Source organism: Neomonachus schauinslandi, chromosome 10 (genome assembly GCF_002201575.2).
Source record: "Neomonachus schauinslandi chromosome 10, ASM220157v2, whole genome shotgun sequence".
In the NCBI taxonomy this organism is placed as follows: domain Eukaryota; kingdom Metazoa; phylum Chordata; class Mammalia; order Carnivora; family Phocidae; genus Neomonachus; species Neomonachus schauinslandi.
In genome coordinates this window covers 82,658,621-82,681,846 of record NC_058412.1, presented here as the reverse complement: position 1 = coordinate 82,681,846, position 23,226 = coordinate 82,658,621, and positions in this window count along the sequence as shown.

The following is a 23,226-nucleotide window of genomic DNA, read 5'->3' as shown; positions in this document are numbered from 1 at the left end:
ATTTTGCTTTCTAACAGATTCCACAGTTCCTTATATCTATATATGTGTATGTGTGTATATATATATATGTCCATACTTGTTTATTGAGAATCTGAAGTCTGTCTTTGTTTTTTTTCATGTCTTTGCAACACACACACAAACCTTTCACTTGGAAAATGGATGAATCTCAGGCTTTCTGAACACCTATTTAAAAGGTAAGAATCAACTAGTTTCTATGCATTCTATTAGATCAAATTTTAATTGCTGAATGTCCAATTAGTATTTACTTGCTTTTGTTTACAGAAGAGTGAATAAATGCGATTTTGCTTTCATATTCCTGTATATTAAAATTCCCTAATAGCTCTCATTGTCTTTTCATTAGCTAAAATTCATCCTCACATTCATTATCAACTGAACACAAACAAAAGATCGCTCACAAAATCTGCCCTCCCTTCCCCCTCCCCCCCCAAGCTCTTTCACAGCATGTGGATATTCCTATCTCAGTATCAATGATGCCTGTAATCGGCATCATACAACTTTGCTGCCTCTTTCCTCTTCAGGGCTATAAATGAATCAGCGCTCATATTACGTAGCTGGTAAGGGTGCACCAACTCTACAGTGGGAGAAGTGTTCCCCTCTAGCTCAGAAAAATTGCTCCTCAGTATCTTCACATCTGGAGAGGACATGCTTGCTCACATCTTCATCCCATGTCTTTTGTTTTCTTTCGTTCTGTTTTAATGCAGTTTCTGTTCCTGCCAAGCTCCTGATGGCCACAGGCCCCGCAAAGGTCTGGTACTGACTGTTCTCTGCCCTAGCCCTCTTCCCACTTCCACCCTCCTAACCAGATCAACCCCTCCCCAACAGGATCCCACAGATCCAAGTTAAAATGCAATTTCCTGCTTTTGATAAGTAGACACTATCCAGCCAGAACAAAACAGAACACTCTGATACAATTGTCTCATGGCCAAGGGGGAAGGCAACTCCCACCCTTCAAGTCTCCCCTCATTTAAGCCAAGCAGGAAATGCAATTTCTGATCTTTATTCCTGCATTTTTCACCAGACTCTCCAGAAACATATTGACAGGGTCTCCACATGCAAATCATTTGGGGAGCTGGGACCAAGATCTCAATCACGGGGAAGTTGTAGACAATCCTACCCACCCTATTAATTCAAACATTAATGGATATTTCCAATCTTGAATAGGCAAATAATCAGAAGAACCCCAGTTCAACAGCTCCAAAATGTATTTTCATACCAGACATAGTTGTCTACCAGAGTGTGCTTTATCTTGGGAGGGTGTCAAACTACCTAGAAATATGGCCTGACTTTTGCCAAATGACTTTCTGTAGGAGCTATCCAGCTGCATTATCTCTCCCGAAGACTTATCAGTTCTTATTCAATAATCATTAATATTATTGGCTCCCCCTGCTTTTCCTGGAGTAGCTAAAGGACATATGGTTATGAATAAAGTTTCCTAGTGCATACAGTGCATACAGTAGGACAAATGGAAGGGAACTAAATAATTAATCAACCAACATATTTTCTCTACACACGAAGCACTTTGGGCACCCTCAAAGGAGTTACAGAAGAATGTAAGATAGACTCTTATCTGAATGAGCCTATCAGTTGGTTGGCAAGAAATTGTACTCAGTGACAAAGAATAATATGAAATTGGATTGAACTGACTAGGTGTTTTCCAGGGGAATGTGACATCAGTAACGTTTGGATTTATTAGGAAAGCTTTCCAAGATAGAAAGGATTTGGTCTGAAGGCAGGAAGAATAGTGAGGACTAGAGGTGGAGAAAGAACACGAGAGATGGTGTGGAGGCAGGAATGAGTCCAGCCTGATCTGGAGTCCATATTATGATGGAGACCATCAGACAGAGTCCATATTATCGACTGGGTGGTCATGGTAAGCAGGTTGGAAAGACAGGAAGCCAGGTTATGAAGAGTCTCCAAAGGTATTTCATTTAATAAATGCCCAGTAATTAAGAAAATGAGCTTAGATTTGAGGTGATATAATGTGAATCAGTGAGTGCTTCCGTGTAGTAGCATGACTTAAAGAAAGAGAGCATTTCAAGATATTGCTTAGATACTGGTGGGCTTGATGTCTATTGGTGTGTGTGTGTGTGTGTGTGGTGGTTGGTGGGAGGTGCCAGGAGCAGAAGGGACAACTACGGGTAACCTGCAGTCAACCAGGGGAGAGGTGAAGAGAACCTGAACCTGAACTAGGATGTCAGGGGAGATGAAGAGAAAGGGATAGTTTTGGAAACGTCAGAGAGAAAAGAGCCTGCACTTGCCAGGCAGTCAGTACAGAATTAATGACAACATAATGTCATTGGACTAATATTGAAGGTAAGGAATAAATCCAAGATGGTACCAGAAGGGGTGACTAGGATCATAGTATACCACTGGCAGGACTAGACTTCCTGATTTGCCTAGGGAAGAAATACATGGTTTGGGGTGTGTACAGGGAAGAAATTATAACCATTTCAAATAAAACATGGGAAGTTAGACTAGACATTGGTTGAAAAAGTAGGTCTACATGTGCAATTATGAGGATTGCCTATGAATCCATAAATCCAACAAACCATGAATGTAGGCTTTACCTATATGCTTCTAATGTGGGTTTGAAGAGGAAGGGGATACCTTTCATCACATACTTTGCAGTTTACAGTAGGATAGAAATAGCATACAAATACAATGTATGTCATTTAAGAGAAGTCAAATAAAATCTTTTCTGATGGAACCATGTTCTTTTATTATATTTTTGAAAGTAAAGAACTCATTCTATTCTAGCTTTTTTTTTTTTTGATAAAACATAAAGATGTGTGCATAGAGAAACATGAAAAATGCAACCTCTCTTCCCGCTAAACGAAGTGCCATCTAAATGGAAGCTCTCCACACTGAACTCATGTTTCACAACCAGGAGTTTGTGAACACAGAAAAAAAATCTTTTGAGGGAAAAGGAGTTGTTGAGTGAGTGAGTGATGTAATAAAAGCAGGACTCAGGGTCAAATGATCAGGCAACAAATTTCAAGCATGTAACTAGGCACCAGGGCGCTCATCAAAGGCTGGCTTGTCTAGGAGAGCTATGAAGATTTTTCCCAAATAGTACCTTTCATCTGATCTTTGCCAGAATTAGCTATAGAAAATAGAAAAAAAAAATAAATTGCTTATGTAGCAAGCATCTGTAATGACCATGAATTTATTTTCTGGTCACATAAAGAATATTTTAATTTTAATTCACATTGACACCACGCAAGGTAGACATTAGTGATGTTGGTTGGGCACAGCTGAGACATACGAACAAACTAGTTATAAAATTTCACTTTGAAATCCTTTAAAAAAACAAATGCATTGAGTCCTAAGTGCCAGTTCCCTCTTTTCCAGGTTTGATCTGTCCCTGGGTAACAGAACTTTAAATCATTTGTGAATTAATGCTAAGGAAACAAAGGTACAAGATAGGCATGCTCTACTGAACACAGGTACAAGAACGAAGGGAAACAAGGAAAGAGAAATAGATTTGTGATAAATGCTTGGGCTCATTGAAAATTCTGACACCAGAGATGAGGACATTCAACCTGTGGAAATTAATCAGAAGAACTTTCCTATGACTAAACCTACATCTCATTTTAAGTGCGAGAAAACTAGGCTCATGTGAATATCCTAAAAACCTTTGTAATCAAATGAGACCAAACAACACTGATGTCCTTGAAGAGACACAAATAAATTTGATTCATCAGTTTAGTAGAATAAACTCTTCATGCGTGATAAAAATTTTTAGTAAATTGAGAACAGATGAAAATGTCCCAAACATATGGAGGACTTATTAGAACCCAAGCCCGTGGACTTGGAGAGACATCTTTATAGTCAAGAAGAATACCAGAAGCCCTCTCACATGGCTAGGTCTAGACAAGGCAACATGACAGATGTCACAGAAAAGAGAATCTGAAACAGACGAGTAGGCAGCAAAAATATTAAATAGGGCTTATCATTTTGGACATGCTTTTTTTTTTTTAATTGGCTTGAACAGAAAGATCTGTTCACATTTGATTTTTATCATGAGATTTCAGTGAATAGTGGCACTGGTCCTTTGCTGTGTGTTTTTTACCATGATAAAACATGCATAAAAAAGTTTAGCATTTTAACCATTTTTAAGTGTGCAGTTCACATTGTTGTATAACCATCACACCATCCATCTCCAGAACCAATCCACCTTCCCAAACTGAAACCCTATCCCCATTAAACATTAACTCCCCCCCCCCCCCCCCCCGGCCACTAAACTCCTCACCTCAGTCTCTGGTAACCACCACTCTCCTTTCTGCCTCTATGAATTTGACTACTCTAGGTACCTTATACAGGTAGAATCACACACTATTTGTCCTTTCGTGTCTGGTTTATTTCACTTAACATAATGTCTTAATGTCAGAATGTCTGCAAGGTCCATTTATGTTGTAGCACGTATCAGAATTTCTTTCCTTTTTAAGGCCGAATAATATTCCCCTGTATGTATAGACCACATCTGTTTGATCATTCATATGTTGAAGGACAGTTGGGTTGTTTCCACCTTTTGGCTCTTGTCCATAATATTAAAAAGAACATACAAACAGCTGTTTGAGTCTTTGATTTCAATTCCCTTGGGCATATACCCAGAAGTGGAATTGTTGGATTTTATGGTAATTTTGTTTAATTTTTTTTGAGGAAACACCATAGTATTTCCCACAGTGGCTGCACCCCTTTATGTGGCACAAAGCTTCCGATTTCTCCACATGCTCACCAAGACTTATTTTCTAACTTTATTTATTTTTTTTTTATAATCACCAACCTAATCAGTGTGGGCACTGGTCCTTCAGAATCCTCCTTTCCATGTGAATTGGGACACACATCATTTAGTTTTAGCCAGTTGGTTCCTAAAGATAAACATCTAAATAAATATATGCTGAGGAAGCACGCATCCCAGATGATAAAGACAAAGCACGATTCTTTTCTTTCTAAGGGAGCGGGATGCAGTCATGCGACCATTATGTCATCATGTAATAGTGCATGGAGAAGAAGCCGGTGGGGAGGGTTGTCCATTGCCTTGAAGGCACTGATGCACTAGGGTCTTATGGTCCTACTGAGTTTCAGAGCTTCTTGGAGTACCTTTTTTAAATCCAGGGAAACGAGGGTATTTATTTTTGTGAATGGTCCCATTGTCTGGCATTTGTTGGACTCTCATTCCTCAGACACTGAGCTCTGTGCTCACCCTGATTCCTTCAGCCATTTCTCTTCCTTCCTCCTCTCAAATCTTCCACCTCTTCATACTCTCTTGAGAAATAAGAAAGTTGCTTATTTATGTATATTTTTTCCTTGCGTCATTCCATATGGATTCCAGATACTCTTTCAGTCAGGTGGCTTCAAAGTCAAGCTGAGGGATGAGCTCTTTGTTGAAGGCCAGTGTATTTCATCCATCTATTGGGCAAAAAAAGGGCAAATTAGGTTCTTAAAGTACATAATAGAGATCAGATACATTCCTGGCCTTCACAAGCCCAGGGTGTAATAAAATAATGTCCAAACACCATTGCCACTGTGCTTGGTGCACGCAGGTCCTAGAAACAATTCCGATGTACCTTCTTAAAACGTAGCATTTATAAAGAACTCATAAAAATCCACTTACTTGCACTGTGTAATTTGAGCACATGTCTTACATAAACACAACAGAGACAAATTCTTTACTTTCCTCGTTTCTTCATTATAGAGAAGCGTTGTGCTTTCAAATATGTATTAATGATATTGATAATAATGTTGTAAGATGTAAATCCTTTGCATTACCTGTGCATTTTTTCAACGTGGAAAGCCACGTCAGAGAGCATTCACTAAGATATGCTGGATTGTAAAAGAGAAATAGCCAATAACATTATTTGTTAAATAAGTGTATTTGAAAATACAGTTTGAAAATGTTGCAGTTAGAAATCACTTTAAATAGTCTCTTGCTATTTTCTCTACAAAACAGAGTTGCTCTAAATACGGCCAATAAGAGCTACGGCTCTTATCTAAAAAAGAATGTCTTACATTAATAGGAAGTGATTCTCATTTTCTTTATTTTAACAGCACAAACATTGAAGCCTTCTTTCCAGAGAAAAGGGAGAAAGAGAGAGTTTGGGGATGGGAGGAAGTCAGAAGGTGCTCCCCAAAAAAACCCATCTTTCACTTCCAATAGGTCTTAATGTTTAAATCTCTGAAGTTTTCTTGTGTGTGATGAAAAGCAACAAATTTATCTTTTTCCATTTTCCCAAAGGAGATTGACCCAAATCCAACAGCAGCAGTTGAAAAATTTCTCTAAGCTTTATCAAATGGCCCCTACAGAGCCCAGCTTAAAATTAAAAGTTCCCCCTACCAGAGGGAATATATGTGACTTTAATAACTGAAATGTGTTTTTACTTTCTATTACAGAGGTCAAAAGGTTTCTAAACAAACCAAATTTATCAATTATTTAGAGCTGATTTCTTCTGAAGTGGTATTTCTAAGATATTATTTGGTGGATAAATTCAATGTTCTAAAGCCAACAGCAGCATTTTATTCATAACAAATTCCCACTAAACTGAATTTGCTGGGGCAACTTAATTTCCACTATCATGTTTGCACTGTAGAAATATCAACTGAAGTGTTACAGTGCCTAACTAGTGGGCTTTTCAAAGAAAAATTCCATATAAGCATGCTTATTCAGCACCCCTCCCCTGGCTTTCTGTTTATTGCTTAAGAAATGAACTGCCTTTTCTATCTACTGGGATTTAAAAAAAATTTTTTTTAAGCTCCTGAAACATTCTTCAAAACCACAGAGACACCTTTAAAGTTAAAAACAATAACTTAAACTACATTGTCATCCTAGCCACCAAAGAAAAATGAGATTGTTGTCAAGGTTTTGATTAAGGAGCTTTTTTTTTTTTTTTAAATGAAGGAGACATAGGTTTGCGTGTCCCCACACGTGTGCCAACAAACACACACACACACGTGTGTGTGCACTTGGAGTAGGTCAGGGTCTCTTCCCCCAAATTCTTCTGGAATCTTGATGGACTATTTGGTTAGGGCTCTATGTTAGAGAATTCAATAACAGTTTATAGAGCAACTGCTCTTGATTCTTAACACAGTGCATAGCCCATGTAAATATTATGTTTATTATATACTAACTAAACATATATTGGGTTTCTGCCTAAAGTCTGCCATTTGGTGTATGCAGAAAACATTATAGAACAGTTCATAAATTCATTTGAAGCTGTGTTAAATGAAAGCAGCCATCCAGAAGCTGAAATTTTTTCATCTTTAAAATAGCAGGGCTTCCCGGCTCGAAAGCAGGAGGTTTATTTATGCTGGTGAATGCAACACACCAAAGTAATCAAGGGGCTACGCTGTAGATTCTGTTTTAATGAAAGCAAATTTCGTTAAAGCGGAAGACCCAGTTATATTTCCCTTATCAATACAGGCTTTTATTTTGTTGCTTTAGTATCATCATCATTATTATTATTTTTGTAAATTCAGAATAAAAAGGGGGAAGAAAGCTTTTCCTTCTCTGATACCTATTAGCCTGTTCAAGATGGAAATAACAGCAATTAGGTTTTCCAGACATCCACTGATAAAGATAAATGGAAATGAAGGTGGAAAAAAGAAATGTGAGCACAGGCAAGCCATTCTACATCTTAGGGAACAGGGTGGCTGGGGGTGGGGGGTCGGGGGAGGTTGGTCAGAGGCTAGCCTGCTTTCATTTCTGAATGGCTGGCTGACATCCAACCACATCCCCAAAGGCTCATTTCCACCCCCGTGTGGGCATGGTCTGTGGAGGGGAGTTGGTGGTCTCAAGTCGAATACCAGGAGGGATGGAATGGGTACCAGTGTGAAGACCGACTGAAGAGATTTTTGACTCTCACGTGTACCCTTGGTTCCTGGAACTGGTTCATGGTAGGTTTGGCTGAACTAAACTCCAAACATAACATTTGGGATTTTCACTAGTTCACTGAGTTGACAATTTCAGCCCTGAAGAAACAGAAGACCAGTGTTCTAGGTCACTGTTGCCATTTTTTATCACCACTTCCAAGTGCGTATTAAAGTGCTTTTGATGGTAAGCAAAGCTTGGAAACTAACATGGCAGGAGAAAAGGAAGAAGGTTGTCTTGGTAACAATCTTCGTGAAGTCCAAAGGTCCGGGATGTTGTTATCAAATCAATTAACCAATATATATATACATTTTTTTTCCCCACGAGGGCAAGGGATTTTTGTCTGTTTCGTTCGCTGACATATTTTGAGCACCTGGAACAGTGGCCGGCATATAGTAGGTACTCAGCAAAGATCTGTTGACTGAAGGCACCCATCATTTGTTTGAAATGGTGATTTTCAACTTCAAAGCTATGAGCATTGCTTTTCCCAAGTATTCACATTGCGCTGGAACTTTAAGGCTTCTGGTTTAATACTTTAGAGTAGCTGAGGCTCTACTTGCTCATAAAAGGAAACTTGACTCTATGTAGGCAGATCCCATTTTGACCCTGTTTATATAAAATATTCTCTTGAGAGGAGCAGGTTCCATTAGTTGCTGGAGTATCAGGTCAATATTTGATAAATTCTGCCTTGTGGAGAATCAAGTGGTAACAAGGGGAAGACTTCTCTTCTTTCTGGTTGTTAACATTTTAGGAATTGGTATGTGCAACTGCTCAGATGTTCAATGTGGATTCCTACGGTGGTGCTTCTTTATGAGGTTATAGCAACCACGTTCTAAAAATATCACTGCAACTCAGAGAGTCCAGAATTTTTACTTCCTTCACTGATGACCTTCCCACACATCATTTGAATGCTTTGGTTAAAATAAAAATTTGTCCCGAGAACTGTAGACTTCAGGTCCTGGATGAGGTAATTAGAGAGTAAAGAATTCACCCTCTCAAAACCAGAAGGAGTGGCCAGGGGCTGGATGCTGATGTTCTTAAAATATCAGGTGACCTTGGGTGGCTCCTTTCCCCAATCTGAGGGTTTGCAGTGCCTACCCTATCCAGATGTTTGATTATGAGATAAAAATGAAGATCATGAATACAATAATTTTTTTAAAAATCCTCAGGTGTTCTTGCACAGTTGATGATCACCTGTGGGGTAGGCACCCTATCAGTGCTTTGGAGATCTCTGTAGAAGGACGAGATGTCTGATCTGCCTTTTTTGCCACATAGCAGGAAATGTACATCTCAGACAAGGACAACTAAGGACAGAGGACCCACCCAGGTTCCTGAAACTACCAGGAAGGCTCTCCTGCACAGCATGCGATTGGCGGAGAGGCAGAAGAGGAAATTGCAGCTGCCAGGTATGATTCTACCCTAGCCCTCCTACGAGGAAAGGAGAGGTGGACCAGAAGCAGTTTTGCTGAGGAAGGTGGACCGGAAGTAGTTTTGAATATTGTTACCTCCTCAGACTGTAGCAGCTTCGGGTGCTTCTCACAAGTGCTGGTACCTCTGATGTAAATTCCCTGTGTCTTCCTGCTTCCATGCCCTATAAGCACAAACAGAAGTAGAACCTGAAAACTGGAGGTTTTCCTAAGTTCTTGCCTGGTTGTCCACTTAGTTCTCATTTTTAGTGTTGATTCTAGGTAAGGAGAGGATGGAGCCCTTAGGGCTTTGGCTAAACCATGTTATTTTCCAAGCTGGAAAACCATGAAACTTCATATGATCATTTTTTAAGGAATGTGTGAAGACAAAATTGAGATATCAGCTTTTAGAAAATGATGCTAATTATTTTTATTATTACTGTTAATGTAATTTTCCACTTAAAAGAACAGGTTTTCCAAGCACCGGGAAAAAAGTCAATAAGTTGTGGCCAATTGGGCTTTAAAAATCATCTTTAGTTTTCTAATCAATAAATAATTAGCCAATTAGTATACTTGTGTCCCAGCATTGATAATAGATACTCCTTTGCCCCCTTCCCCCAACTCCACACACTCCTACTGTCAGGACAAATAGATTGTCACACCAGCATATATAAAGAGGTTCACAGAAACATACAGAACCTGTGAATATGTAAGGCGTTGACAGGACAGCTTTTGACAATGTGAGTTCTTAGTTCCTATTTTTGTTCTCAGACCTAGTTTACCAATCTAGGCTCCAATATTTATAACATAGGAAGATACTACCTTGAATGTAGGTCTTATGCCTAATTCCTGCTGGCTTGTAAACGTTGCTCAGTGAGTGTTTTAGTGTATTTGGATTCAATTTTCTATTGATAAATATTTTACTCAGTTGTCATGATTATCTTAACATGGAGACAAGTAGATACTAGGTTAATCCAAGTGTTTTTAGAGACAAGCTGATAAATTATAGAGAGAAGTGTTGATTTTATTTGCAACACAGAACTAGGAAGCCATTCAGTTTTCTAAAACTTAGTAGAAACAATAAGTACTTGTCTTTCCATATAAACGTAAGCCATTCAATGTTTTACATATTCCTAAAAAGAATGGCGGAAGTTCTGGAATGGTGTAAATCTATCTTTCATTATTCCAATTAGAAAACAAAACACCCCAGTTTGAATGCAATGGAGTGAATGTTTGTGGCCCCATTCCGACTCCCCAGGAAAAAAAAATTATATGTTGAGACCTAATCCTCAACGTGATGGTATCTGGAGGTGGGGCCTTTGAGGGGTAATTAGCTCATAAGGGATTAGTGCCCCTATAAGAAGACAGGCGAGAGGGGTGATCTCTCCCTCCCTAACGTGGGAGGATACAATAAGAAGAGGGATGTCAGCAAACAGGAACCGAATCTGTCACCACCTTGGTTTTGGACTCTTCCAGCTTCCAGAACTGTGAGAAATAAGTTTGCTGTTTAAGCCACCCTGTCTATTGTAGTTTGCTAGAGCAGCCCAAGCTGACTAAGACATGGACTAACCCTGCTATGTAGAAATCCTGAAGGTCGCTCTCATTTTGGTCACTCAAAAGGAGAGAATTCTCTTTAGTGCATTTTATTTGGAAAATGTTCTGTTATGGATTATCATGATCTTGTTTACTGTCGAGTCCTGAGTACCCAGTAAGTGTCAGGTGCTTGAAACCTCGGTGTGGGTGGTCAAGTGTTCACTACCTGCTTCAGCTGCCAGCTTCCCTGCCCCTGACTCACCAACTTCCAAGAAAGAGCTGCTATTTGTTGATCATATGGCAGAATGCAATTTTTCCAGCAGGCACGGCCACTGCAAGTTTAAATTCAGACCCATGGATTTGCTTCTGTCTGGTAAGCTGTGTTCTTTCTTTCCTGCTGGCTGCAGAAGGGGAAATCAGGCTGCTTTTGTACCTTTCTCTCTTCCAACAACCCTGCTTCCATCGATTACACACATACACACACACACACACACACAGAGGGAGGGAGAGACCCGGTTCAACTTCCTCCCTCCCTCTACTGTATTCACTACTCTACTTGGAGGCAGGTTAGACAGAGAGATTGGTTTTGGGCCTGGATTGCTCTGGCCTCACAAGAGAAGGGTTACCCTAATTTTACTTCCTGCTACCACAAGGACGTATCCCTCAGGGACTTGGTGTGGAAGAGCTGCGTCATTTTGGGCAGGGGTTCAGGCATTCTGGGGGGCCCTTAGGCTAGTACTGTGGAAGTCTCATTGTAGCTTTTATCGGATTCTTTATCTTCATTGTCTCCAAATGGCTCCGAAAGGTGTTAGTGTCAACCTTTGACCAGCGAGGAAACTGAGGTTCAAGACTTGTTCAAAGTCCCCTAAGTGTAGAAATAAGATATAAAGAAGTAAACAAACACCAAAGCAGAATTCCGGTATTGACTAATGCTATACAGATAAGGTTTGCCAGGGCAGAGTCAGTGATAGGGATGGGGCTATGTAGTTTGGATTGTTGGGGAAGGTTTAGAACACATAAAAGATCATCCTGGCTTGCAGTTGAACGCGTCCTGTGTTGGGGTCACGTCAGACAGATCTAACTCTCAGCGGGGGAGTTCAGTCAGGGAATATTTCTAAAGAGTTTCATCCACTCCCTGTATAAGCTATGCTTTCCTTTTGAGAACTTTCTCTCCCCCTGCACATTTATATTCTTGTGAATTAAAAATTAAGGCTATGTTTTCATGGGCTAGATAAATGTTAAAAAACATGTTCTTTAGCCAGGATGTGAATTTCCAAGATATTATAGCTTGGTGTCAAAGGCCAATGTCAAATGTAATAGAAGCAAGTGAAAACTCAAGTACTTCCGGTTTAGGAAATGCTCAGTGATGGAATGGGTCCAAGAGCTGTTTTGACATACTTTGCACACTTGCACACATGGTTGCTAGCTCATTTGGTGCATTTGTGCAAATTAGGAAAAGGTCTCCCTTTCTCCATTATAGACCCAGCCCCACGTCCAAACACATGGCTTGGTGCCCCAAGAGTGGGCTGTATTTCAGCTTACCTTTCTCGGCTCTACCAGGTGCCCTTGGGCAGGACATGGTGTTCATGACTTTATGACAGTTCCTGACCTTTTAGACAATAGTAATAATTGCCTACATTCTTACAGCCCATCAATGCAATTGCACAAATGCCATCTCATTAATTCCCCAAATTGGCTTGGGTGATGAATGAGGCAAAGATATTTATCCTCACTTTATAGTTATGAGATCAACGTACAGAAAAGTTAAGTGACTTCCTCAAAGCCACATGGATCCTAGCTGGCTCTGACTAGAAGTGGAGGTAACTGACCTTCGGCCTTATTCCTTCAGATTTATTGAGCATCATCTAAGCCAGAGACACCCATTCATTCATTCATTTAGTCATTAGTCATTCAAGATTGCAAGTTCGTCGGAGAAGGGCTCTACCTCATTTATCTGTGTGTTCTGCAAACCCATCTTAGTGTTTGACACGTAATAAGTATGCAATGAATGTTTGCTACATGAGTGACAGAAGCACTCGTTGTTCTGGTCGTGACATTACAGGCATGTTCTGCTGATACACTTGGCTGCAAATGGCGACTCAGAAGCTCCTCCATCTTTTTTTGCCGCCCAAACTGTAGACGTGGTCAGCATCACACAGACCCATTTGTCCTACTGCAAAAGCCAGTTCACAGCTGCGCTGGTCAAAGCTCTGCGGAACAGGGAAGAAGGCAGTTGAATGCTCACCCTGCTAAATAGACAGATGCAGGTCTGAGAGGCTGCTCGGGAGGTAATGGATCTACACCTTCTGCTGCCTTCCGAAAACTGGCATTCCTGAAGGAATGAAACTGCAGAGGCAGGTATCTGAGAACTAGGGCTCCTTTTCTAGAAGATGTATGATCACTGAGGTTTGCAGCAGCATTTCCGCCTGCTTATAGCCTGATAGTTTACCGATCACATCTGTCAGGTCCCTAGGAAAATGGAAAAATCACGTTGGAAGGCTCAGAATAAACCAGCTCAGACCCTCCCTCTTCCTGCCATTTGTTGGGTTATTAATAACATCCTGTTAGAATCTTCAGAGCCTCAAAGAGGAGGAGACTTGGCTTCTCCTAGTGTCCTCCGTACCATGAATTGCCTTTCTGAAGATGCTCACAAGATTATGGGTGAAGCTTTGGAATTCATTAGCCAAACGGGACAGTCAATCCTCATAAACATGAAGGGCTTTTGTGAATAACTCCCAGTCAAAATAATGAGAATCACACCCACAGTTATTTTCCATAGGTCTAAAAATATGGAGAACCAGTGAGTTACTCTTACGCAGCTCCTAATAATGTCATAATTGAACGATCTATAAATGGCATTTTGCAAAGGAACACTGAACAAATGCAGCTGAACGCTCTTCTATTGGGATCTTTTCTTTCTCACAATTAAATGTCATTATGAGGGATTCTACTCTATTTTATACGTAATCAGGACTTGTAAAGTCTCCACATAAACAACATTTTTATTTTATCAGAGTTCATTATGAGAAACGACTACTGTATAGAAAAATGTCTGAAATTATACTCTGGACTAGGAGTCAGGATTTACTAAGCGGAAGGGTAAAAATGGCAGCGTTGCCAACCAGGCATACCTTTGCAATCTGGCGCATTTCCTTATGTGGCCTTGCTCAGGCTTATAAACCACTGGAATCAATTTCTCTTAAAAACACGTTTTTCAGAAACTTATTACGCACTTTAGAGATATATTATATACCTTCAGCAGCAAAAGAAGAAAAATTACAGGTGCAAAAGCAGCCCATTTTTCTAGCAGCTGAAAATGATGCTGTGTACTAGTCACAGGGGAACGGTAAAAATTATACTCCGACAGCAACAGGGCAGAAGCCCACAAAGGCACAGCCGAGCGAGTGGCACGGCCAGGGAGTGCGCTAATAAATCAAGATAATTCTCTGCCTGCCTTGAACTTAGACCCGGCTACAATTCACTGGTACAGCCGGAAAAAAAAAAAAATTCTGTTAGTGGAATTCAGCTTTACTGGGGGGACGTGATTAGTCACTGGGCAGATTGAGCCTCGATTGCATCTAAATGGTCCACTTTATGAACCATTTATCTTCTGCTCAGACCATTTTCATTACACCAAAAACTGATGCTGAGCCACCAGCTGTAAGATACAGGCTGGTGAAAATTAATAACCTTTTTTTTTTCCCCTTCTGCAGGACTCCTGCATATGTGAGTAGGAGCATTTATCCCTGTTTTGTTGCTATTTGCATCCCAGCATCCCTGGCAGTCTTTCAATTTTCTCAAGTCTCTTAGCCTTTGGCCCCTGTTTCGCTTTTGCAACACAAACAATCCATCCTGTGCATTTAAAATTCTCTTAGCGCCCTGACATCACGCTATAGCCTTAGAGCAGGGAGCCGTTTACACAGAAAGGGCTCTTATTAATTCCTCTGTCCTGCTTTCCTGCTAAAATATAGGGATCTTGAGATTACTGCTGGGTCCCTTAAAGACCATTTAGAGCTATGCAATTTAAAAAAGGAGACCTTTATTAATACCTGCTTAGGCTACTGACTGTGGGGAGGGCAAAGGAGGTCTGGCTGTGATGGAAGATAGTCTCTTACTGAAGCAGAGTCACGTGACCTGTAATTCACGGCAGCCTATTGAGTCTCGCGTAGCCACTGAGATATAAGCTGATATGATTACAATAACATACAATGAAATTATGGAGTATTAATGGTGCTTAACCACTGTCAGGCATTAAGCAGAATTAACAGTCTTTTTCTGAACAGACATAGTTTTGATAGGGCTGATTAAGGATTTGGCTATCTAAGGAAGCTCATTATGGTATTAATTGGGCTACAATGAGCCCAAACTGTGTTGTTTTGGCATATTTCTGCATGGGGCCACATGTTTGGTGAGAAGCTTGGAGCTCATCGCCTCAGCCCCAGCATTTTTGGATGCCATACAACTTCCGTTTCCTCAAGCAGATTTTGTGGCATCTTCTGTCTTTCTGGTTTGTTCTTTGAAGTGTGCCGGAACTATTTTGATAACTGGTTTTCTTTCATCGTCACAAAGGCTAGCCTCTCGCTGGAATTTGCTAATAAGTTTACAGAGAAACATCTTACGTCTGAGGGAGGATTTTCTGGTGATTTTTGAAATTCTTCAAAAAAGATTAAAAAAAAGATCGTAAAGTTTAGGCTGAAGATGGAACGGTCAGTTGAATGACATTTTATTTTTGTGACTATATTATGCTTTGCAATTTTTTTCTTCAACAGATGTCGTGTGTTGGCAGCTAGAGGATAATCTCACCGCTTCCTTAATTTTTTAAATATCCTTTTCCACCATGGCCTATCTTTGATAAAGAGAGAGATTCTTGACTTTGGAGCACTGAGTTAGTTTCTTCTGCTCGACAGAACACTCAGCAAAGTGATTTTAGAAACCACTTATTGAGATGGACGGCTTGGTAGTGAGACTCGAGATTAAAAGGAGCCACTGGCTGCAATGAACTTGGACAACGGTTGTGGAGCAGGTCCGTCCCCTTTGGCAGCACGGTGTATGGAGCTCACCCTGGGCAGCCAGGACCACTGCATGACTATCTGCTCCACCCTGATGAGCTCCACGCTCCCACGCTCAGCTCTGCAGTTGCAATGAGCCCCGGGGCTGATCTGCATCAATTGCTGGGATGGCCAAATGGAACTGATGAGCTGTGTCCATTCATTTGTCTAGACGTGGCCTCAATTGGCCAGCTGGGTTTGCACGGCCTGTCCGCTTGACAGCTGCTAACTGTCAATGGGCCATATGTAGCCATGGAAAGTTGCAGACTTTGGAATGCTCAAGGGCAGGGACCAAATTCCTTGGGGAGAGAGGTTTTCCACAAGGATGTCTGGGGGCTCTGATGAGCCTACTCTCCCCAGTGCCCTTTCTCACAGACTTCTGGCCAGAAGGACAGTCGCTGGCCCCAATTAAAAACTTTGGCCAAGCAACCATTTCAAAACTCTGTTAAGTATTAAAGTTTCAGAGAGGGGAGAGTTCAAGAGATTGCATGGATATTAATAAAATCTTTGGTGCCACTTGCCTCAGATGTCTCTCTTCAAAAGTTTGGATCTGACTTTTAGTTTAGAAATTGAAAGAAAGACAACTTCTTGGCCTTTCAACATAATAAACTAGCCAACGTTGTCTCTAATGAGAGAGTGAAAATGGCTATATATATATATATATATATATATATATATATTCAAAAATAAGTATTTTTACTTATCTAAAAAATACTCATTCTAAAATAAGTAAATAAATCATATATATATATACATATAAATATATGTATTCGTTCAAAAACGATTGGAACGATGTAGTTTTCAAATTGACATACATAAATATCATAAATGTTTGTTAGGGCCTCATCCTAACAGTTGTATGAAGGAGATAAAATTACATCTTTTCAGAAGAAAAAGAAAGAAATTAAAAAGAAATTAAAAGAAATACATTAGAATGTATGAGCAGGGGGAGGGGCAGAGGAAGAGAGAGAGAAGCTGACTCTGCACTGAGCTGGGAGCCCGATGGGGGGCTCCATCCCAGGACCCTGAGATCATGACCTGAGCCGAAATCAAGAGTCGGTCCCTCAACTGACTGAGCCACCCAGGTGTCCCCCGAAAATGGCTATATTTTTAAAAACAAATAATTAGAGCATTAAATTTAAGGATGTGAAGAAAAAATTAGCATTGATCTTGCTTTTTATGGGCTAAGACTTTTCTTTCCATACAGTTGACAAGACATGAAGGGCACTTTCAAAGAATATCTTTGTATCACAAAATATGACAACTGAGGCGTGGCTGTCCAGGGGCTATTTTTTTTATTATCTTATATTTTTACTAAAATAGGGTATAATCTTGATGTGGCATTTATAAACCTATATAGCAGTAATATTAGAAGTCTCACGAAATAGTGATTTTTCTGGTAATGACTTTCTCTGTTACCATGGCCAAGAGAAGATTTCTACCTCTACCAGGAGCAATCAGCTGGTAGCAATTTTGGTAGCCAGTGCCTCAAGGAGCACAACTTGGCAAGGAGATGAGAAGAAGAATTAAGGCAGGTGCAGTATAAGCACATACAAAAATGGATTGGCAATGGTTTACCCTGCATGGAATACGTAGGTAACAAATATGAAGGTGGAGGACCGGGAAAGATCTTGTCTCCCTCTTCTGAATATTTATGCTCAGGTATTCCAACTGTCCTGTCTCTGGCCTGTCGACAAAGGACTGTGCCCCCAGCAGAGTTCTAGGGCCATAATCATCAAGGACAGGATTAGGGACCTCATGGAAAATGACCAACAACCCCTCAGAGGCATGGCTGGTCTAATATAGAAGTTGCAAGGAAAACAAAGTTCTTTGCTGGAGGCTGCCGGGGGCGGCAAAGACCACTTAAAAGGAGCAGGAGAGGAAGAATTTCTTTCTTTTTCTTCTGAAAAGATGTAATTTTATCTCCTTCATACAACTGTTAGGATGAGGCCCTAACAAACATTTATGATATTTATGTATGTCAATTTGAAAACTACATCGTTCCAATCGTTTTTGAAACTCTTTGCGAGTTTCTGGTGACTATGTGAGATGATGAATTATGTACAAAGCTTCCCTATGATAAGAACCAACTCAGTAGCTTGGCAGGCAAATATCACGTGGGTCAATGTGTACTGAGTACTTGCTACATTTCAGGCAGAATGCTATGGACTGAAGATACAGAACCAAAGGAAAACCCAGTCGGTCTCTAAGTGATCAGTCCCATAGGGGAAGAGAACTCTATAACACTAATCATGACACAATGTAGAAACTGCTAGAAGAGAGTGGAGTGGGTGTTAGAAGAGCATATTAGGCCAACAACGGGTCAGGATGTTGGTCAGGGCTTGCAGGAGGTCCTGTGTGGACTGACAGAGTCAGCCGTAGCAACCAAGGAGACAAGGTTACTGACAAAAGGACTAGCGTGTGCACAGGGGCATGGTGACTGAAGAGCAGTAGGTGCTTGGGCGGCATCAAGCAGTCCCCATGATCCTTTGGGTGGAAGAGAGAAACGAAGCCAAGACCAGTCATGACGATGAATTGGGGCAAGTATGGGAGGAGAGGCTTGTATCTGCATTTTCTAAAGCTTCTTAGATGTTGTAAAGCTTTGGAAAGCATTGAACTATTAACTGGATATCATCACTTGAATTCCTCATGTACATCTTATTGTGTCCTCATTATCTCTTCCCCCAAGCATGATAGTCTAATGTTCCCTAACTTGTTTAATGTTCCACATTCCACTGGATCACTCCTAGTGAGAAAATTGGTGGTCATCTTAGATTCCTTCTTATTCACACCTTAAGTCTATTGATTCTAACTTCTAAATATATTCTTTTGCCTTCTTCTCTCCATCTCCAGTACCACTCAGTCCCACCTTCTTGCCTGGGTTGTTACAATAGACTCCTCCAGCCTACTTTCCCCCATCCATCCTCCCTGCTGCAGCAGAGAGCTTTCCGAAATTCCTGTCTGATCATGTAATCCTCCCGCCCAAACTTTTTAGTGGATCTCTACAATTTACAGTCTCAGTGGATACTCATAGTCATCCATAATTTCACCTCTGTCAGACCTCTCCTATCTTAGCTTTTGCTTTCCCAGTGTTGCATGTCAAGACCCTAGAACTCTTGATCAGGTAAAGGAAGGATCACTGATAAGGTGGAGGGCTTCTATTGTATGCAGTATGTGGCAGTAAACAAATGAGTTAGTCATTTTTAAAAGAGATTTATTTATTTATTTATTTATGAAAGCAAGTGAGGGGGGAGGGGCAAAGGGAGAAAATCTTCAAACAGACTCCCTGCTGAGCGCAGAGCCCCCGTGGGGATTGATCTCAAGACCCTGAGATCACAACCTGAATGGAAATTAAGAGTTGGACTTTCAACCAACCGAGCTACCCAGGTGCCCCTAGTCATTTTTTTTTTATGAAGAGTCAAAATGTTCCTGAATCCAAATTATCTTCATCAAAAGGTTAGCTACCCAGGCCTGGGAAATAGGTCAACCGATTAAAAAAAAATGAATAAAAGGGCGTGGGTGGCTTAGTCGGTTAAGTGTCTGCCTTCAGCTCAGGTCATGATCCCACATTGGGCTCTCTGCTCACAGGAAGTCTGCTTCTTCCTCTTCTTCTGCCCCTTCCCTTTCTTGTACTCTCTCTTGCTATCTCTTGCTCTCTCTCTCGCTCTCTCTTGCTCTCTCTCTCTTGCAAATAAATAAATAAAATCTTAAAAAAAAGAAAGAAGTAAATTTATATAAAAAAGAATAAATGATGGCAAGATTGCTGTTAAAAATACAAAATGGAAATGATGAATGAATGAATGAATGAATGAGGGCATTAATTGCAGAGGAGAATCCAGTTGGGAGCTATTTAATAGTCTAAGAGAGAAAGAATGAGGACTGAGTTTAATTTGTGTCAATAAATTGACATTAAATTAAAGTGGGTCTTAATTAGGATTGGAAAATTTCTTGTTGATCAATCTGGGAATGGCTCTACCATTTGAAATTTGTCTTTATCCATCCATAATGCTGTTGGATTCGATAGGGTGGTGCTGTGGACTTCTTATCGCTTTTCCCGTACTGCTATGAGATCAACTGAAAGATGTACTCCCTTTGTGAGGAGCATGCTGTTGCAGGCTAGGGAGGCTCTCATTAGCCTGTGGAACACGAAAGCAGTGATCTGGGGAGATTAAGGTGAAGTTTGCAGAAAGTCAATGGGACCGAAGAGGCAAAGGGCCCTTTTCAGTTGTCGTTAAATTTAAGCAGCATGTCTGAAAGAGCATAGATTATACATCAGACTATAGTTCTAAAGATAAAATCATGTATATTTGGAGGTAATTTAAAAATAAAGCTTGGAAGTAGAACACAATAATGGGAGCTAGGAAGAGATGGTTGCATCCATGTTGACGATCTTGGAAAATTAATTTTGGCTCTTAAAAGCCTGAGGAACCCTGGGAAACTCCTGGAGAGCAGGGACTGTTTTTCCACGTGTCCTTGTATCCTCAGCACACACTTGGTGTCTGTTGTCCTGTAGGTACTCTGTACATATTCTTTTAAAAACCACCACAATATTTGGGCGCCTGAGTGGCTCAGTCGGTTAAGCGACTGCCTTCGGCTCAGGTCATGATCCTGGAGTCCCAGGATCAAGTCCCGCATCGGGCTCCCTGTTCAGCAGGGAGTCTGCTTCTCCCTCTGACCCTCCTCCCTCTCATGCTCTCTGTCGCTCGTTCCCTCTCTCACAAATAAATAAAATCTTTAAAAAAAAAAACCACCACAATATTAAAATATATAAAAAGCTCAGAGAATCATACATTATTTAACTGGTGGGTATTTTTTTCCAGCTGTGCATACAATTTTTTAAGAACTATTTTATTGTGGCAAGAACACTTAACAGGAGATCTCTTAACAAATTTATTTAGACAATATCATGGACTATACGTACAATGTTGTAGAGCAGACCCTAGAGTGTATTCATCTTGCTTCACTGAAATTTTATGCCTATTGATTGATAACTCCCCGTTTCCCTTTCTCTCCAGCCTCTGGTAATCACCATTCCACTCTTTGATTCTATGAATTGGATTATTTTAGATACCTCATATAAATGGAGTCATGCAGTGTTTGTCTTTCTGGGGCTGGCGTATTTCACTTAGCACAGTGTCCTCCAGGTTCACCAGTGTTATTCACCAGGTTTTCCTCCTTTTTTATGACTAACTAGTATTCTGTTGTATGTATACACCACATTTTCTTTAGCCATTTATCTGTTGATGGACATTTAAATTGTTTCCACATCTTGGCTATTGTAAATAGCATTGAAATGAATATGGGGGAGCTAATATCTCTTTGAGATCCTGATTTCAATTCTTTTGGATAAATACCCAGAAGTGGAATTGCTGGATTGTAGGGTAGTTCTATTTTTAATTTTTTGAGGAACCTCCATACTGCTTTCCAGAGTGGCTGTCCCAGTCTGCATTCCTGCCGACCGTGTGCAAGGGCTCCAATTTCTCCGTACCTTCCCCAGAACTTGTCATCTTTTTTCTTTAATAATAGCCATCTGAACAGGTGTGCTGTGGTATCTTTTGTGGTTTTGAGTTGCATTTCCCTAATGATGAGTGATACTGAGCATCTTTTCATGTACCGGTTGGCCATTTGTAGGTCTTCTTTGGAGAAACATCTTATCAAGTCCTTAGCTCATGTTTTAATTGGGTTATTAGCTTTTTTGCTACTGAGCTGTAGGAGTGAACTTGTAGGTAATTTTAAGCCTTGTCCGACATAGTGTACACCATATCATAAATTGGATAGTATTCAATTTTAAGTTTATTCATTAATATAAGGAAAAGCAAAAATATTTGTGGCAATTCACTTGTCAAAACTCCAAGTGCCAAGCAGTGGGCTGGATGCTAGGTAGAGAGAAAGTAAAGAAAAAGATCAGTAAAGGCCTGAGGTACATCCCTCAAAGACTCACCCTCTATGACATTTACTGGAAAGAACAGTGAATGCATAAAAGTAAATACCCTCATTCAAACCAAAGCAGAGAGTGTAGAAGTTAGGTTAACAACGGAACACAACATATATTTTGCTTATTAAACTGTATGCTTCTTCGTTAGTTTTTATAACTGAAACAGACTTTCCTTGGAGATCATACCAGCATTTATTTCAAATCGATGTTGAAAATTAAATGGTAATTCTCAAGGGGAGGGAGACTCTTCTGTAACCACCACTTCCTATTGGAAATCATTCTTTCGTGTTTTTCTTAGTACTCAATCCAGGGTTTGAAATTAATTAAAAGATATTCTTTCTCTAATCTTTAGATAATTAGCTTCAAAGATTTTCTTCAAAATGTTGTAATAACTTTATCTTTTATGTGTAAATTCAGAACGATATCTATCTGGACAATAATAATTCAGTAGTAGTTAGTAATTGAGAGAGAGGAATTTTTCAGTTATTTGAGTGTTTGGAGTTCAGTCATCTAAAATAAGTATTCACCATAGCCACTTTTAGATTTTTTGTACACTTTTAGACTTTTTGTACGAAGGGTGAGTGAAGAGTCCCAGATAGCCTCCCAAGAATTGGAGTCAGGAAGTACCATATACATTTTAGCTAATCATTTTGCAGCTAGGGAAAATCCAATTCCCGACAAGATGTAAATTTCTTAATTATAGAAACTCAGGCTATCAAACAAGAGTTTTCTAGTCACCTGGTGACTAACTCCATGAAGACAGAATAAGGAAAATGGCCTTAAATTATAACAAGGAAGGTTTTAATTAGGTGTGAGTTCTGTCCTTACATTTTTTTTTTCCTTAGAGAAAAATGTGAAGGACTGAAAATGGATAAAAACTCTTTAACATTCCTCTTACTGAGAGCAGAGTCTAATTCCCTTCCCCTGGAATCCATGCTGGCCTGATTGACAAAAAGAACACAGCAGAAATGACATTCTCAAACTTCTGAGGCTGAGTCCTCAGAAGCCTTGTGGCTTCTCTCTGGACCTCTGATAAGCATCATTTTGGAGCTTGGGTCTCCAAAATCTGATTATTTTGACGCCACCATGCTGTGAGGAAGCCCAAGCCAGCCATGTGGAGAGGGCGGTGGAGAGGTGCCAGACTTGTGAGAGAGGAAGACTTCGGATGATCCAGCCTCGGCCATGTCTACTTGTGGCGGTAGAAAGGACCCGAAGTGAGAAGTGCCTGGCTGAGCCCGTCATCCCTGACCTGATGTTTTGAGCCACTCAGATTTGTGGTGGTTTGTTATGTAACAGTTGATGACTGGAATAGCAGGCATTTTTAAACTCAGGAAAAAGTATCTTGGAAAGGGCATTGTGAAATATCCTTCCTTGAAGATTATGAAGATGAGTAACCGCACATCTGACTTGAACAGT